The 15,167-nt window shown below is 41.6% G+C and overlaps 1 protein-coding gene and 1 long non-coding RNA gene across 2 annotated transcripts in view; one reads left to right on the plus strand and one right to left on the minus strand.

Annotated features, from left to right (window-relative positions):
* The window catches only part of LOC138990466 (uncharacterized), an 85,159-nt gene extending 72,447 nt beyond the window's left edge, over window positions 1-12,712 (plus strand). Inside the window, exon 3 of the long non-coding RNA XR_011466613.1 lies at window positions 11,566-12,712. This is a non-coding gene — a long non-coding RNA (uncharacterized lncRNA). The remainder of the gene's footprint in view (window positions 1-11,565) is intronic.
* Window positions 1-15,167, minus strand: part of ODAD2 (outer dynein arm docking complex subunit 2) — a 167,181-nt gene that overhangs the window by 2,098 nt on the left and 149,916 nt on the right. The window lies entirely within an intron of this gene.

Raw genomic sequence — 15,167 nt, forward strand, 5'->3', positions numbered from 1 at the left:
ATTGTGAAACATCTTAAATATGACAGGCTTAGGAGCCTGGCTTTTATTCTGCAGGGAATGAAAGGAAGTTATTGAAGCACTTTAATCAGGAGAGTGATGTGGTCATATTTGTATTTTAGAAAAATAAATTTTATGGACTGTGGAGGGGGAAGATCGATGGGTACTATAGTACATCAGCCCAGAGTGATATGGACTGAGTAAAGCAAAATCAGTAATAGCATAGATGGAAGGAATTCAAGGGATATTTACGAACTAAGTTATTCAACACATGGCCCAAGGACAGTTGGTTATCCAAATGGAAGAAAATAAAAATGGTACTTTCATATCACACATAAACATCCATCCTAGGTAGACTGATGATTTAAATAAGAAAGCAAAATATGAAATGTTTAGGAGGCTGTATACGAGACGACCTTGATCAGGCTAGGGTACTGAAGGCTGTCTGGCCTCTCTGTTTCTTGACCCCCCTCCTGTCAATGGTCTTCACCACATTTGAGCTCCCACTGCCAGAGTCACACCCTGGTTCTTATTTTCAGCACTCTGAACAGACTAGCCTCCAAATTCTCTTACAACAACTTCTTCCCCTCTGATTTGGCCACTGAACTTGTTTGTTCTCATCATGACCTCCAGTCCATTGGCCTATATGCTTTTCCTTAAATCATGTCCTGTCTTCACTTCCTCCCATGACCAGTTTAGATTCCACAGTCCACCTTCTCATTCTCTTACCAGTTTTTTAAACCTCCTCAGCCTTGGGATTTCTTTGGAAGGAATGATGCTAAAGCTGAAACTCCAGTACTTTGGCCACCTCATGCGAAGAGTTGACTCATTGGAAAAGACTCTGATGCTGGGAGGGATTGGGGGCAGGAGGAGAAGGGGACGACAGAGGATGAGATGGCTGGATGGCATCACTGACTCAATGGACGTGAGTCTGAGTGAACTCCGGGAGTTGGTGATGGACAGGGAAGCCTGGCGTGCTGCGATTCATGGGATCGCAAAGAGTCGGACACGACTGAGCGACTGATCTGATCTGATCTATGACATCCATCCAACAAAATCATAATCAACTCTGTCTTCCCCATGCCCTCAGCTCATCCAGCCCTACTGGGCATGATATGTGCACAACAAAGCAAAAGAATTCATCATAAATCCAACTTCAGCTGGGTTCTCTCACTCCGCAGCAATCTAAGTATGTCTCTCTCTAATTAGGTTACTTCCTTGTTCTTCTTGATCCCTATTTAAAAATCCTCCTTCTTTTCTAATTGCCAACTCTTCCTCAGCAGACAACTTGTCCGGGTTCCTTTACAAGCTTGCCAGAAGTCATTAGACAGGAGTTGTTCCAACCAAGTCTGCAAACATCCCTACATCATGGGGCTTCCCAGGTGGTAAAGAATCCACCTGCCAATGCAGGAGATGCAGGAGACACAAGAGACATGGGTTTGATCCCTGGGTCGGGATGATCCCCTAGAGCAGGAAATAGCAACCCACTCCAGTATTCTTGCTTGGAAAATTCCACTGATGGAGGAGCCTGGAAGGCCCCAGTCCGTGGGGTCACAAAGCTTGGGACATGATGGAACACACATGCATGATACTACATTAAAAGCTTGGTTTCCACAAGCAAATGGGATGTAGAAAGAGTCTAGTATCCAAATGTCCAGCATATGTTGTGTAAGAAGTTGGAGGGAAAGAGATTTGCAATGACCATCTACAGAGAATTCACCTAATACCTCCCTCCCAGGGCCTCTGCTCTAGTCTCTGTCTCTCCTTCAATAGTTTTTTGTTGTCGTCGTTTTTAAACCTGGGGAGAGATGAAATGAAGTTCATTACTCAGGTGGTGAACCCAACTACCTGAGTAAGGAACTAGGCAGCTGCCTTATGCTGTTCAGTTCCTCTATGGAAAAGGGTGCATCAAATAGAGGTCAAAGTCATAGATGCTGAGATCATAGCTGCATGGATTTGTATCCTGATTCATCCACTTACTGGACAAGTTATGGAACCTTTTGGTTCTGCCTTCTCAAGTGTTTAATGGGAAGATGGGTCATCTGAGGGTCAATGGGAAGATAAAATGAGACAGGACACACCTTTAATAGAAATGCTTTTCCACCTGTGTTCACGGGCTCTCTCTATATATATATCTTTTGATCTTTGTATCTGCCCCTCTCCTTCATCCTGTTTTGTGTGATTGTTTCCTGAGTCTTCTGTGGATCCAAGTGTGCCACGTATGAAAGGAAAACTCAAACATGTAAAGAAGCACAGGCAGGGGGAGTTTATACCGGCAAGGGCAGAGGATTCCCTGTGGGAGAGGAGAGAACCGCAGGTGGGGAAGCAGAGGAAGGAGGCCAAGGGAGGAAAGAGCTCCCTCCCACCCTGTTTTGAAGAGAGCTTGGGAGTACAGGGGTTATTTTGGGAGCAACTTCAGAGAGAGAGAATGCTGAGTGGAGCAAAGGTAGGAGATTTTTAAAGAGCTTCACAGTACACACTTGTGCTCTTCAGCTTCAAAGACAGTGAAACTAGGGTAACAATTACTTTCACTTGCTCCTTGCCTGCCAGGTTTCTGTGTCTAGGACTTCACGTCCCAGTCACGAATGGACCGTGAGGAGCTTGGCTCTATACAGGTTACACATTCGAATCCCATAAACCCAGGGCCCAGGACAAGGTTAAGTGCTCCGTAAATGCTATCCATTATCAGAGTGATGACTTCACCAGGTCTAAAGTCTGGTTCTGGCATTTACTCTTTGGAGCCCAGCCCTGGTTGGTCTGAAGGTTAGTGTGAGAGGGACAAAGGAGCAGGAGTTTTGGCCCTGGGGTCAGTCTGCCCACTTTAGCACTTTGCTTCTGGGGTATCAGTGGTCCAGGCTTCACGTGGCATCACCACTGCCCCCGCTGCCTTGCAGACTCCCTTAGAAAGCAGCCCCTCTGGCTGATGCCTGTCAGAAATAAACCACTGTTTTGCCCCTCCTCCCCCCAGACCTGGTGGTGGTTCTGTGGTTCCCTCTCCAGATTTCCGAGAGTCAGAGGCATTTATTCCCAAGCCCTTGATGCCAGTTACATAACTTCATATTACATAAACCAATGAAGGGTACATGTGAAACATCTGGCATGCTGTGGGCACCTGGGTCTTTGATGGAGCCCACGGTGTGCTTGCTGGCTGTCCCTGGAGTCTTCTGGACAGGGTTTCTAGAGGCGCATGCACCAGACCATCACACACATTATGTCCAAATCCAGTGTTTCCTCAATGGCGGTGCCTTTTATGACTCAACTCCATACACGACATTGTTACCTAACTTATAGTCCTGAGTTCATCAAAATGACTCCTACTCTTTGTGGAGTTAACTTTCTTAAGTTTCTTGCACTAACCATGAGGTTTCCTTCCACATCCAATAATGGTGGTTACTGAATGTTTAGCCTAAAAGCTTGATCAGTGGAGTCCAGCAGTCCAGACTTTAAATGACTAAAAGGTAGACAAGGGTTGAAAGTTTTAAAAATAGATGAAAGGAGAAAAGTATGGCTTAGAAAGGTACTTGTGGTGGGCAGTGAGAGCGGCTTCCTTAAACAGAACTTCAGAGACTCATGTGACTCATTGGCCTCAGGCCACAGCTTACCTAACATTTGTACAACGTGAAATGATTTTATTAGCTACCAAGCTTACTCTGTGCCAGGCACTGGAATTCTTTCTTTATTGGTTAATTTTATCCTGCTCTGGCCATTTTCCTTAGCCAGGAACATTCTCAATCAAGGGTACAGAAATGGAAGTGTAAAATTTTCTGCGTGCTAGAGGCCTGGAGAAGGGCATGACAACCCACTCCAGCATTCTTGCCTGGAGAATCCCACGGACAGAGGAGCCTGGTGGGCTGCAGTCCATGGGGTCGCAGAGTTGGACATGACTGAGCGACTAAACACAGAGGTATGAAGGGCTTGACACCTGAGAGGCATTTCTAGGCCTTCTTTTGGTGATGCTGCTCTGTGAATTTACTTTGCCTAAACTTTATTTTGCTCTCAATACATGCTACTCATTGCATTGTTAATATACCCAGAGGCTGTGCAGCTAATGCTGCTTCACAAATTGTTTAAGGATGTGTCACCTTTCCCAAACCACCCTCTGAACAACATGTGCTGGGTATGTGTCTTGGTTTCCAATCAGGTTCAAGAATAGAGGCTTTTATTTTTCTTAGGAGCTTCATAAGCAAACTAGGCCACCCAGAGGAATGCTTTCAAATGGCTCTAAACAGCCACATAATGGAAACTCAGGGCAAAATCTTGCATTTGAAGGGCAGCTAACAGAAAGTAAGGAACAGCATGACTAACACACACGGCAAGGGGAAGGTGGTATGTGATTCTTTGCAATCATTAGTTAACAGGAGTGTTTTCCTTAGGAAGAGGGCTTCTCTGGTAGCTCAGGTGGTAAAGAAGCCACCTGCAGTGCAGGAGACTCCAGTTCAATTCCTGGGTCGGGAAGATTCCCTGGAGAAGGGCTAGACTACCCACTCCAGCAAAAAATCTTGCATTTGAAGAGCAGCTAACAGAAAGTAAGGAGCACCACGTTTTCAAATCACTAACACACACGGCAAGAAGGTGGTATGAAATTCTCTGCAATCATTACTTAACAGGAGTGCTTTCCTTAGAAAGTGAAAGTTGCTCAGTCATATCTGACTCTTTGTGACACCATGGACTATACAGGCCATGGAATTCTCCAGGCCAGAATACTGGAGCGGGTACCCTTTCCCTTCTCCAGGGGATCTTCCCAACCCAGGGATCGAACCCAGGTCTCCCACATTGCAGGCAGATTCTTTATCAGCTGAGCCACAAGGGAAGCCCAAGAATACTGGAGTGGGTAGCCTATCCCCTTCTCCGGTGGATCTTCCCAGCCCAGGAATCGAACCAGGGTCTCCTGCACTGCAGGTGGATTCTTTACCAACTAAGTTATCAGGGAAGTTTCTTTAGGAAGGAGAGATGAAAATTGGGTACAAGTGATTATGGAAGTGGTATGCATTTTTTTCTGGTATATATTTTTTGATTTGTAGACTTTTTCCAACTATAAAAGCATTTAAAATATTATGAGAAGGAAAAACACCTCAGGTTTACTTTTTTGAAGTGTTTGTTCCTTTCAGAAACTTTCCTCGTTTTCACCTCCCCCTCCCCCAAACACACCCAGGTCTTACATTTATTGGCAGTTTCATATATGTGCTGAAGGAAAACCAGCTCCCTTGCTTCAGAACTTAATTGCACAGAGCGCTTTAAAACATCATTCAAACACATAACTTTTTACAGTGTTGGCGTGAACAAGAACAAGGGGAGGGGCAACAAGAGTGGTCTGCGGACTGGGCTCACGCGAGTGCTTCCTCCAGTGGCAGAGGCTTTGATCACAGGCACAAACCCTTGGAACACAGCTGTGACCCGAACTTCACATCCCCCTTGGAAGGCGAGACAGAGGTAGCAAGGGAACCTGTATCTGCGTCCAATTTCTGCTTTTACATCTAACAGTTCATGACTTTTATATAATATTTCAGTTGTATGAAAAGTATGTACCAATTTGAGTGATAACAGATTTTCTTGTGGTTTGACTTGACATTGTTTGGGCAAACCCAGACTGGAAATAGGAGTGCTCATTAGAGCCAGAGGAGCCCTGAAATACCTGCATGCACACCGAGCTCAGCGGGTTTTCCAGGCAGTCCTGGCATTTCTAGAGCTGATCTGAACCCATCTTCTGTTGTCTGCTTACCAGGCAATGAGGTGAGGTTTGCACGACCTGGGAATGAGCAGGGCCTTTGGATCATGTCCTGCAGGCCCTGGGGCCCCCAGGATGTCCAGGCGGCTGGGCTCTGCTGCAGAGGCTCCCAGTGGACCCCTACCCCCACGCTGAGCCTTGGTAATTCATTTCATATGGCAGCTCCCCAGAGCCATGGGCCTCAAAACACATTTTACATTTGATGGTGGAGGCAAACCTTTGATTCTCTTTGGTCAGTTTAGTTAAGCAAAGAGTTTGCCCTTTTGTGGTGTCTCTTTGCCTCCAGGAAACAGGAGTGCATGCCCTGTGATCTGAGATCCACGTCCACACAGTTCGGGAGGGGTCTGTTGGTTCCATCTAGTGCCCTTTCTGCACAGACAAACATTCCTTCACACTGGAGTAGGCTTGTCCTCTGGTTTTTCAAGTTGTCTTTTCATGAGCCTTCCACTACAGAGTTTCTGTGCCCAGAAACACACCACACCACACCACACCACACATACACACATACCACACACATACACACACATGACACTAACACACACACACACACAGAGGCATACTACTCAAGCATAATCAAGAATGAAGTTTTGCCATTTGTGACAACATAGATGGGCCCTGAAGGTATTATGTCAAGTGAAATAAGTCAGAGAAAGACAAAGACCATATGATTTCATTCACGTGGAATCTAAAAACAGAATGAACAAACAAAAACTCATAAATACAGAGAAGAGATTGGTGGTTAGCAGAGGGGAAGGGAGTTAGGAGGTGTGTGAAATGGGTGAAGTGGGCCAGTTGTTTGGTGATGGACGGCAGCTAGGCATTTAGTAGTCATCTCTTTGTATTGTATACAGATGTTGAATTATGTATACCTGAAACTTAATGTTATATATCAGTCTTTCAATAAAACATGGCAAAGATTGAATATGCAGAAGTTAAAGGAAACAGCTAAAGTCAGAATTTCCAGCTTCTGAAAAAGACAAAAATGGGATCATGAGTGCAGTAGGTGGGAACAGCCTGGAGAAGAAATGCTGAAATGCCAGAGAGATGTTCACACTGAACCTAGCTACAGGTGAATCTGTAGGTGTGGGAAGTTGAGGTAGTTTCAGATGTACATTATAATTCAATGTCTGTATACAATACAAAGTGATCACCACCAAAGGCCTAGTTACTTAACATACAGCCTTATAATTTATAATTTCATGTAGAAGTATTTTAAAACAATAAGAGACATGCACTCTTCAATGTAAAACAATGACCTTAATTATATAAAGGCATTTTCTTTTTTTTTTTTTTTTTCTTTTTATTGGTTTTGCCAAATATCGAAGTGAATCCGCCACAGGTATACATGTGTTCCCCATCCTGAACCCTCCTCCCTCCTCCCTCCCCATACCATCCCTCTGGGTTGTCCCAGTGCACCAGCCCCAAGCATCCAGTATCGTGCATCGAACCTGGACTGGCAACTCGTTTCACACATGATAGTATACATGTTTCAATGCATTCTCCCAAATCTTCCCACCCTCTCCCTCTCCCACAGAGTCCATAAGCCTGTTCTATACATCAGTGTCTCTTTTGCTGTCTCGTATACAGGGTTATCGTTACCATCTTTCTAAATTCCATATATATGTGTTAGTATACTGTATTGGTGTTTTTCTTTCTGGCTTACTTCACTCTGTATAATAGGCTCCAGTTTCATCCATCTCATTAGAACTGATTCAAATGAATTCTTTTTAATGGCTGAGAAATATACCATTGTGTATATGTACCACAGCTTTCTTATCCATTCATCTGCTGATGGACATCTAGGTTGCTTCCATGTCCTGGCTATTATAAACAGCGCTGCGATGAACATTGGGGTACACATGTCTCTTTCCCTTCTGGTTTCCTCAGTGTGTATGCCCAGCAGTGGGATTGCTGGATCATAAGGCAGTTCTATTTCCAGTTTTTTAAGGTATCTCCACACTGTCCTCCATAGTGGCTGTACTAGTTTGCATTCCCACCAACAGAGTAAGAGGGTTCCCTTTTCTCCACACCCTCTCCAGCATTTATTGCTTGTAGACTTTTGGATCGCAGCCATTCTGACTGGCATGAAATGGTACCTCATAGTGGTTTTGATTTGCATTTCTCTGATAATGAGTGATGTTGAGCATCTTTTCATGTGTTTGTTACCATCTGTATGTCTTCTTTGGAGAAATGTCTATTTAGTTCTTTGGCCCATTTTTTGATTGGGTCATTTATTTTTCTGGAATTGAGGTGTAGGAGTTGCTTGTATATTTTTGAGATTAGTTGTTTGTCAGTTGCTTCATTTGCTATTATTTTCTCCCATTCTGAAGGCTGTCTTTTCACCTTGCTAATAGTTGCCTTTGTTGTGCAGAAGCTTTTAAGTTTAATTAGGTCCCATTTGTTTATTTTTGCTTTTATTTCCAATATTCTGGGAGGTGGGTCATAGAGGATCCTGCTGTGATGTATGTCGGAGAGTGTTTTGCCTATGTTCTCCTCTAGGAGTTTTATAGTTTCTGGTCTTATGTTTAGATCTTTAATCCATTTTGAGTTCATTTTTGTGTATGGTGTTAGAAAGTGTTCTAGTTTCATTCTTTTACAAGTGGTTGACCAGTTTTCCCAGCACCACTTGTTAAAGAGATTGTCTTTTTTCCATTGTATATTCTTGCCTCCTTTGTCAAAGATAAGGTGTCCTTAAGTGTGTGGATTTATCTCTGGGCTTTCTATTTCATTCCATTGATCTATATTTCTGTCTTTGTGCCAGTACCATACTGTCTTGATGACTATAGCTTTGTAGTTTAGTCTGAAGTCAGCCAAGTTGATTCCTCCAGTTCCATTCTTCTTTCTCAAGATTGCTTTGGCTATTTGAGATTTTTTTGTATTTCCATACAAATTGTGAAATTATTTGTTCTAGCTCTGTGAAGAATACCGTTGGTAGCTTGATAGGGATTGCATTGAATCTATAAATTGCTTTGGGTAGTATACTCATTTTCACTATATTGATTCTTCCAATCCATGAACATGGTATATTTCTCCATCTATTAGTGTCCTCTTTGATTTCTTTCACCAGTGTTTTATAGTTTTCTATATATAGGTCTTTAGTTTCTTTAGGTAGATATATTCCTAAGTATTTTATTCTTTCCGTTGCAATGGTGAATGGAATTGTTTCCTTAATTTCTCTTTCTGTTTTCTCATTATTAGTGTATAGGAATGCAAGGGATTTCTGTGTGTTGATTTTATATCCTGCAACTTTACTATAATCATTGATTAGTTCTAGTATAGACCAGTTAGACCTAATTGATATCTATAGGACATTTCATCCCAAAACAATGAATTTCACCTTTTTCTCAAGTGCACATGGAACCTTCTCCAGGATAGATCACATCCTGGGCCATAAATCTAGCCTTGGTAAATTCAAAAAAATTGAAATCATTCCAAGCATCTTTTCTGACCACAATGCAGTAAGATTAGATCTCAATTACAGAAGAAAAACTGTTAAAAATTCCAACATATGGAGGCTGAACAACATGCTGCTGAATAACCAACAAATCACAGAAGAAATAAAAAAAGAAATCAAAATATGCATAGAAACGAATGAAAATGAAAACACAACAACCCAAAACCTGTGGGACACTATAAAAGCAGTCCTAAGGGGAAAGTTCATAGCAATACAGGCATACCTCAAGAAATAAGAAAAAAGTCAAATAAATAACCTAACTCTAAACCTAAAGCAACTAGAAAAGGAGAAATGAAGATCCCCAGGATCTTTATTTCATAGTAGAAGGAAAGAAATCCTAAAAATTAGGGCAGAAATAAATGCAAAAGAAATAAAAGAGACCATAGCAAAAATCAACAAAGCCAAAAGCTGGTTCTTTGAAAGGATAAATAAAATTGACAAACCATTAGCCAGACTCATCAAGAAACAAAGGGAGAAAAATCAAATCAATAAAATTAGAAATGAAAATGGAGAGATCACAACAGACAACAAGGAAGTACAAAGGATCATAAGAGACTACTATCAACAATTATATGCTAATAAAATGGACAACGTGGAAGAAATGGACAAATTCTTAGAAAAGTACAACTTTCCAAAACTGGACCAGGAAGAAATAGAAAATCTTAACAGACCCATCACAAGCACGGAAATTGAAACTGTAATCAAAAATCCAGCAAACAAAAGCCCAGGTCCAGACGGCTTCACAGCTGAATTCTACCAAAAATTTAGAGAAGAGCTAACACCTATCCTGCTCAAACTCTTCCAGAAAATTGCAGAGGAAGGTAAACTTCCAAACTCATTCTATGAGGCCACCATCACCCTAACACCAAAACCTGACAAAGATGCCACAAAAAAAGAAAACTACAGGCCAATATCACTGATGAACATAGATGCAAAAATCCTTAACACAATTCTAGCAATCAGAATCCAACAACACATTAAAAAGATCATACACCATGACCAAGTGGGCTTTATCCCAGGGATGCAAGGATTCTTCAATATCCGCAAATCAATCAATGTAATACACCACATTAACAAATTGAAAAATAAAAGCCATATGATTATCTCAATAGATGCAGAGAAGGCCTTTGACAAAATTCAACATCCATTTATGATAAAAACTGTCCAGAAAGCAGGAATAGAAGGAACATACCTCAACATAATAAAAGCTATATATGACAAGCCCATAGCAAACATTATCCTCAATGGTGAAAAATTGAAAGCATTTCCCCTAAAGTCAGGAACAAGACAAGGGTGCCCACTTTCACCATTACTATTCAACATAGTTTTGGAAGTTTTGGCCACAGCAATCAGAGCAGAAAAGAAATAAAAGGAATCCAAATTGGAAAAGAAGAAGTTAAAACTCTCACTATTTGCAGATGACATGATCCTCTATATAGAAAACCCTAAAGACTCCACCAGAAAATTACTAGAAATAATCAATGATTATAGTAAAGTTGCAGAATATAAAATAAAGGCATTTTCAATGGAAGGATTTTGTTTTGGTTTACAACTTTGCTCTAGGAAATAGTAAGAATTTATAAAATCTGAGATAAATCTATAAAACTGAATCTTATCAAGCTAAGAATTCTAAATTAGGCCAGGCCAAGAATCATCTAAATATAGATATATTAAAATGGATAAAAATATTCCATAATATAGTCCACAATAACCTAGCAATATAGTCCAGACTATTCCATAACATTGTTGCTGTTCAAGGACTTATTTATAGCACGTGGAACTCTATTCAACATTATGAGGCAGCCTGGATGCGAGATGGGTTTGATGAGAATGGATACATGTATACATATGGCTGAGTCCCTTTGATGTTCACCTGACACTACCACAACATTGTTAATCGCCATTCCCCAAAACAAAATAAAAAGTTTAAAGTTACAGAAAAAAAAACAAACATGTTGTTGTTGTTCAGTCGCTAAGTCATGTCTGACTCTTTGCGACCCTATGGACTGTAGCCCGCCAGGCTCCTCTGTCCATGGGATTCTCCAGGCAAGAATACAGGAGTGGCTTGCCATTTCCTCCTCCAGAGGAACTTCCTGACCCAGGGTTTGAACCCTCGTCTCCTGTGTTTTAGAGTCAGTCTAAATTCTTAATGTTATCTTGTTTGTGTTTATATGTATCTCTAAAAAACTGGCACATTATTAGAAGGAATTTGAAATTAAAAACATGTTGGTATTTAAAAATACCTTACTGGGTTTGGAATTCATTCCTCATAGGAGTAAACATGGAAAGATATCCAAAAGAAATGAAGCCAAAGAGTTGAAGAGGGGGAAAAAAAACCTTTAGTTAAACCACTTTCCCAACTTTATTTTGATTTCTTTTTAACTTTCAGAAGCAGATTAATATGGAAAAATAAAGCACAAGCCTGGAGGAAAGAGCCACAATTTTTCTTCTTCAGTGTCAAAGAAATAGCTTTCCCTGCTCCTACTAAATTGGAACTAAGCTCATAAGGTTGAAAATAAATGACTAATTTCTTGGGAAATAACCTTAAGTGAAAGAGTCTTTTGGCCCAATGACTGCTTTTCTTAAACTGCAGTTGACTTAACCTCGTTCTCAAGGCCTCCTCTCCCTTCCTTCCATCTCACTCTGTCTATATCAAGTGACCTTAAAAGTCGGTCTCGTCGATTGCTACCCATCTCGGGAATGTTTTCCTTCTCTGATACAATTTGTGGGCAGAAATATGTCAAAAGCGATTGTGCTCTCTTCATTTCTCTTTTAAAAACTTATCTCTGATGTCTAAGATCTTTAAAAAATGGAACCGAAACAATATTACCACAAAATTTCACAGACGTTTTTACCAACTCTGGAAAAAACCATGATTACCCTCTAAAATGTTTTAATGCATCACTAAATGTTAATTTTCATCTTCTCCTTTTGCTAAATTTATACAAAATGATACTTCTTAGTCTCATCTGTATAAGAACTTCAAGTTTCAGTGAAAGAAACAATGAATTTTATAACAGAATGATCTCTTCCTCTTCTGGCAACAACCCTGTTCATTTCAGAGCCCATCTTGCATTACTTTTTACCAACTTCAGCTGTTCAGAACCGCAGGGCTGGCTCTAAGCATGGTATCTAAGCCAGTGATTAGAATTTTTTTTTCAGCAGCAGAGCTCTTTTCCTTTCCTTAAAAAAAATTTACTGAGTATTTATCATGTTCACTGGAAGGACTGATGTTGAAACTGAAACTCCAATACTTGGGCCACCTGATGCGAAGAGCTGACTCATTTGAAAAGACCCTGATGCCAGAAAAGATTGAGGGCAGGAGGAGAAGGGGACGACAGAGGATGAGATGGTTGGATGGCATCACTGACTCAATGGACCTGGGTTTGGGTGGACTCTGGGAGTTGGTGATGGACAGGGAGGCCTGGCGTGCTGCGGTTCATGGGGTTGCAAAGAGTGGGACACGACTGAGCAGCTGAACTGAACTGAACTGAACTATCACTATGAATTGCTGTATTAACAATGTATAATCTCATTTCCAGGCATATTCAGAAGCAAAGTTTACAAACATTTATCATAAAATATTAATAGTAAGTAGCAAGAAAAATAAAATTTTGTTAATCCCGGAACTATCTTGCAATATTAATAAGAATATTTAGGGCTGAAAGCTATTGGTACAAACTGGAATGATGAAATACATCTTTACCAAATGCAGATGCATTTTTTTTGTATCACATATATCTCCTCTAATTTTTATTAGCAGTGCCTTGAGTTGGGAGAAATTTTAACACCTAGATGTACCATGTAAAAGTAATAACTATATAATTTTTTGAAAACTGTTTCAGTTTAAATGGAAGCATTCCTTAGCTGTATAATGATTCTTAGCATCTTCCTTTTAAATGTAGTTCTCAAAAAAGGATAAATACATTAAACTCTGAAAAGTTTTGATATATTTTCTGGCACATCTGCAATTGGTTATTATAAACTTTAAATACTTAGTCATTTCTTTCTTAATACATAAATGAATTTATATATACTCTTCCCTAAAGTTCTGGAAAGACTTAGGAATAGAAAGTCCTAGGAACTTTTAAAGAGTAGGAGAACTGTATTCTTTTTTCTCCCAAAACAAAAATTCAACTCTTCTACAAAATTCACAGGTACATAAACATACTATGTAAAGCAAAATGGAACATCAAGAGGGGATGCAGGGTGTGGGTTCCTAGAACTCTTCCTGTTCCCTCTTGGTCCCCACACGGAACCTCAGGATCTGGACCACTCATCTCCGTAACCTTTGACCCTGTCACCTGTTCATTTCCATCCTCACAACAGAACAGCTCCCTTTGCTGCTCACTCCACACATATCTTCTCGGTCCACACTCACTCCACCACCAGTTGCCCCACCATCCTAAAAATGGTCATTCCCTCAGTTCTGATGGTCTCAGCTAGACAGTTTGGAAAGGAATAGTTTAAGCACACCCCTGGCTCAGTTTTAAATGAGTGACAGACTTGCCTTATGCTTCTTGGATTTCAAAATTTGCATTTTTAGGCTCAATATTTAGCTTACAAGATTTCAAATTATGTACCAAAGTGATATGTCTTAGGCGGTACAAATGAAAGAGTTGTATCAAGGAAGGGCTTTGGGGCCCCCCTGAAGTGATACACATAGAATATTGTTTCTGTGTGACTTGAGTCAAAATCCTCCTGAGGAAACCCAGATGGACCTGCATCCCTGAGCCTGCTCCAGGACCAACCCAGAGCTCCTAATCCAACATGTCAATGTAGTCATCCTTTCAATCTCACTTTAAAGTCAATGTGGAACCCAGGTACTATGTGTATCTTACATGTCTGGTAAGATTTTCCTTTTAATTTCTTCCCCCTCACATTTTTTTGGCCGTGATGAGCACAGGTGGGCAGGTCTTTGTTTCCTTGGCAACCAGACAAAGCCTTGGCTGGTCACCTGCAGTGTGATGTGAAAGGCACGATGAGGGAGTCATGGGCTAGCCCTCGAGGAGGGTTAGGGGGTGCAGAGCGAGCCAAGTGGCGGACGGCAGTCCAGGCAAGCAGCCCTCCTCTGCCCCATGTCCTCAGACTCAGAGCACAGGTGTGGGCTGTACCTCTCCCCTTTTACAAAGCAAAGTCTAAGCAGAATACAAGCTAAAAATCAGGCAGGCTTTTCTCAGTTCATCACCCAGTCTCTATCAGAAATGACGTTCCCCACCCATCCCACCATAGAGATCCAGAGAAGGCAGGGAGGCTGGCTATCTCTCAAGGAGAAAGGGGGTAATGATAACAATGACCAATATTTCAACCAGCAGTTAGTGCTCACCATATATGAGGCACCATCAAAGCGCCCTGTACATACTAATACATTTAATGCTCTCAACAAACCCAGAGTTAAATATTATTAATATTCTAGTGTTACAGATGAGGAAACTGCAGCCCAAAGTTACAGAGCTTGGGAAAGCCAGGATTTGAACAACTGGATTCCACGCTTCTACCCATTATGAACACTGCCTCCTTTGGCATGAGTGTCCATGGAGAAGCAGCTGGTCTGGACTGGTCCCTGGACTCCTGGTGCTGGCATTCCCCGAGGCCATCATGCCCACACCCAGTGCTGAAATCTGTAGTCATAGTCAGCTGCCTCTACTTGCAATGATCCCACTCAGAGGCGCCTCTTTGTTTCTGCGAATGCTCCCTGCGGGTCCCCTGCAGACCAAGTGCAATCTGTGGGGTCCAGGCCCTACCAGGGGCTGACCTTCTAGACGTTTGTCTCCACCAGTGGTGCACCATCACCCTGGCACCATGTTGACCTGCAGTGTGCTTAGAGCTTCTCCTGAAGATTGAACCCCTTCCTTTCATCTGCGTATCCTCAGTGGCTATGACAGTTCCGCACTGTTTTGAAGTTACGATGCTCTGCATATTTCAGCTTCAGTAACAAACGAGGCTGAGATGGTTTTGAAATTACTCCTCTGATCCTTCCAGTCATATCCA

Source organism: Bos mutus, chromosome 13 (genome assembly GCF_027580195.1).
Source record: "Bos mutus isolate GX-2022 chromosome 13, NWIPB_WYAK_1.1, whole genome shotgun sequence".
Taxonomy (NCBI): Eukaryota; Metazoa; Chordata; class Mammalia; order Artiodactyla; family Bovidae; genus Bos; species Bos mutus.